The sequence below is a fragment of the Ambystoma mexicanum genome, chromosome 6p, assembly GCF_040938575.1.
Source record: "Ambystoma mexicanum isolate Mex_15411 chromosome 6p, UKY_AmexF1_1, whole genome shotgun sequence".
In the NCBI taxonomy this organism is placed as follows: domain Eukaryota; kingdom Metazoa; phylum Chordata; class Amphibia; order Caudata; family Ambystomatidae; genus Ambystoma; species Ambystoma mexicanum.
Window position 1 is genome coordinate 889,190,639 of NC_090935.1, and position 4,205 is coordinate 889,194,843.

A 4,205-nucleotide genomic window follows, 5' to 3' on the forward strand; every position below is an offset into this window, starting at 1 on the left:
GTGCAGTGTGCTCAGTACATATGGTAGCTTATCTCTGTAATACACATTACTTCTGTGGTGATGAAAGAAGCATAACTCAATTCAACAGATAAAATGTGGAAAAGCGATCACCCAAAGGTGAACCTAATTGAAGAAACGCAATGTGAGCACAACCTTAAAGTATGCAACCTAGCAGGCCTAGTGTGCACTTTACCTTTTCTTTCACCAATAAATCGGGGGGAGAGCACAAATGCAGTGTTTTGTATCCCGCATTTGGGAACATAGCAGGGGTCAGCAAATACGATGTGCAATGGGTAAGCCTCACCCTGGGAGATCTGCCCTTGAGATCAGATTCTCCCCTGCCAGCTAAGTATGAGTTGCATGCAAGAGGGCAGGGGTTGGGTCAGTTCTGGGAAGCCCGCTAAGCGAGGGTGAGAAGGCAGGCCCTGACCCAGCCCCAGCCCCCCACCCCCTGCAAGCTCTGAACGTCTGCAGAGCTGCCTGTCCCGTGTGTAGGGGGAAGCTCCAGCATGCAGAGCCCAGCAGAAGAGCAGATTGTAGCGCAGTTCCTTTCTCCCATCAAGCCCTGCTCGGCCCGTGATTTGTAAGGATGGCTCGAGCAGGCCTGTTGCAGTCTGCCCACTGGCCTGTCGGCCCCACACGGGCCCTGGCCCTCCTGAACAGAGCTGCTCAGCGCTGGCCCCATTGACACCATCATAATCATCCTGGACCTCGACGCTCCACCACCCCTGAAGTTCTGCTCAATGACAATGCTGAAGCTTTGAAATCTTTGCCGTAACCATATGCCGTGTTGTGTCAGCCCAGCCTGCACAGCGCCAAAGGCAAGTATTCCCTTGTGCGGGCCCAGATGTCACTGAGTCTTCCAGTGCCATCCACTTGGCATGGCCTACTGTTCCCAGCGTTTTCTACCCGCAAATCAGCACCACTGCCAAACAGAACTGCATCATTGGGGCCCTTCGCTGCTGCTCTCCGACTTGACCCCAGCCCAGCGCAAAGGCACCCATGCTTCTGGTCTGATGCTGAAAAGCCTGGCTCTGCTGAGATCCGAAAGACAAGAACTAAGGTATTTTGGGAACATAGTACTATTGTTTTTTGTGTTGCAACTGTATCAGCTCACACCTCTCCTGAAGGGTATAGGCTGCCCTCAGACTGCGCTACCAAAAGAGTGAAAATAAGTTATACCTGTTGGGCTTGCCTGTTTCACTTTTATGATTGGGATCACTGCTGCATGGGTATTAAGCGTGTTATAAATAACCTATCATATCAGATCATATCATAGATCACAGATCAAGATCATAAGCAACTTCCAGAAACCTTGGCAGGTGGTCCACTGAGGCCCATTTGCAGGTTGCAGTGTGTTATTGGGGCACTACTAGGGTAACATATTGTGCTGTACATGTGGTATTCGCCATGCTTTGATACCCCACTGGCCACATCTATAATGTCCAATGTACTTGGTATAATGCATGGACATTTTCATCAATCCGCACTGTGCTTAGAGGTAAACGTAACTGAGCTCCCGCTGTTCTTCTTTGTCTCGAGACGAGGAAAAAAAGCACTGCAAAGGTTAAGTTTATCAGCTGATAAAGGTTCATCTTTGGTGACATTCGCAATTCAAAAGAACGATTTTTGGGGCAAGCAGGCTGTGTCGCCGCAACCCCTGCTAAACATATGTCCAGAGATGACAAACCTTGAAAGTAACTCCGCACAATGGCCTTCTGAGCAGCGGCCCATGGCTAATCAGGAGTTCAGGAATCCGCTGTGCTGCCCACACCGAGAGGAACTCCTGCACATCACCTGTCCACATAATCCTTCGACCGGGCCAGCACTCTCTTCTCCTCACCTCGCCACCTCCTCCCTTCATCTCGGCTCGCCTTTTGCCCCTCGGAGCACCATGCAAGATAGGAACGGGCATGTCTGGGCCGGTACCCGTTCCTCACTTGCATGGTGGGTCCTACTTGCCTGAAATGGGATATTTAAATGCAAAGTAATTGCTACTATATTAATCCCATTGTTCATAGTTTGTGGGAGTACTGGGCAATTGTATGGACCCGCGTTCACTGAAAATGAATGGTATTCCCGAGGTAACCCTTACTATGCCGTGATACAAATTAGTCTCTCCTTCCTCCATCATCAAGTCCCAAGATCTTCTTGACGAACTTATTTATTTCTGCAATGTTTGTCGGATATCCGACAAACATTGCATAAATAAATAAATTATTGCTTCGTGGCTGAGGACTGTAACTACCTCTGTTGACCCCATGGGGTCACCAATGGAAGTAAAAGGTTTGCGCACAGGCACATTTAAAAAAAAAAAAAAGACTTTTTTTTTTTTTACTCAAGAGTTGTCCAACATACAGCCTCGCGGGCCGCATAAATGGCTTGGCGGGCCGCATTGTGGCCCGTGCAGATGGTCACTGCTGCTCTTCCGATATTCTTGCTCTGTGCTGCCACCCCTAACTTCTTGCTTCCCAGATGGGCTGTTGGTTTTCCCCTGCTTCTGCCGGTTTATAGTCAAAGGGTCGAATACAAAAGGATTGAATGCAATACTTTCGAACCAAAAGGATCTAAAAAAAAAAAAAATGCATGTTTTTTTTTTGGGGGGAGGTTCCCCCCCAAAACCTCTGTTTTTTGGGGAAATACCACTATTTTTTTCTATAAGAAAAAAAAAACATTTAAAAAAAAGGCATTCGAACGTTTTTTTCTCGATCCTTTTGTTTTGAAAATATTGCATTTCTAAACTATGTATTTGTTACTTTTACTGAACACCGCTTCTGCCCTCTGGGTGGGGGTGTTTTCCTTGCTTGGTGTCTCCCGGAGCCGTTATGATGTCCCCTGTTGTTTGTCGGGTAGGTTACGAAATTGGGGAGCTGTGTGTCGAGCTGTGAGCGATCTCTATTCCTATTTGGGTATTTTTCTTTAGTTTTTTTGTTTTTTTTCAGGTACCTCTTGTTTGATGGCTATCTCGTTGTTTACCTTGCCTTGGTGCAGGGCATGCTTTGGAGAAGTATTTCCCCTTTTGTTTTTTTCTCTCTCCTTTTATTTTTCTGGCCACCATGGGGCGTTGTTCTTGCCGTCACTCACCTCCCTCCCCATGTCTCGGAAGCGCAGGCGCTGGCTCTTGTGGCGGCAGGTTGTTGGCGAGCTGCCCCACGTAGCAGGGGCTTCCGTCACTGCAGTGTGCGTGCTTTGCGCTCTCCGCGTCAGGCAGCTGGGCTCGCAACATGGCCTGCTGCCGCGTATTACGCTTGCTAGTGTTGCCGCGGCGTTCAGCTGTTACTGGCGAGGGGTCGCCGTAGGAGGAGCAGAGGTTCTACCAGGGGGGTCCAGGACCACCGTCCTCGTCGCCAATGTGGTATTTGGCGGGGCCAGGCACGTAGGGGCTGTGCAGGCCCTGCAAGTAAATAAAACACACAGACACCAGCTTGGAGGCTCACCGGAGAATCCCATTTTGGTGGGCTTCCCCACTATTTATTTCCATTGTTGAGTGATGACGTTGCCTGTCATCGCACCTCCACACCTTTTCCTCTACACCACACCACTGAGGCCACGGAATGGCAGGCCTACCTGACTTCTGCAGAAACGCAGGGGGGTGTTGCTGCTCCTTGCATCTTGAACGCGTTGAAATCAGCCTATGGACCATGTCACCAGATACATTGTAAATAAAGACATGAGCTTTGGGAGGATTCTGCTACAGCATAGTTTATTGGTACAGAGAACTATATACACGGAACAGTTTGATTCACTGTTCCTACATTGCAAGCACCTTCTAATTATAGGTTCATGAAATGTCTCTCCTCAGAGGTTCATAAAGTCTCTCATAAGTTCATACAATGTCTCTAATGGAGGAGCACCAGAGCACTTATACTGCGCGGGCTTTCTACGCTCATCTGCGCACACTTTTCACCCTCGATGCGCCTTGCTTGCTGAGTCTCTGAAGGCCTCGTTCAACGCAAGCTCTTGCAAGGCTCTCTCACCACAGAGAGTCTCCCGCCTAAATCGGGATTGTTGGCATATATGCTTTTTACAAACATGAACCACCATCATGGCTGCACAGCAGATCTGATTAAAGCTCTAGTCGCCAACCGCTGTGTAAAAAGAAGCAAAAGGGGAGGTCTGGCAGAGCTTGTAACTAAATGTTCTGTGTCTATGTTGGGAGGAGGGGAGGTCCTGAGCTGGGCAAAGTATATCAGTACTAATCAGTA

The 4,205-nt window shown here is 48.8% G+C and overlaps 1 pseudogene; it reads right to left on the reverse strand.

Moving 5' to 3' along the window:
• Positions 1-201: 201 nt before the first annotated feature.
• LOC138512803 (U1 spliceosomal RNA) lies at positions 202-353 on the reverse strand (annotated as a pseudogene).
• Between the last annotated feature and the right edge of the window lie 3,852 nt (positions 354-4,205).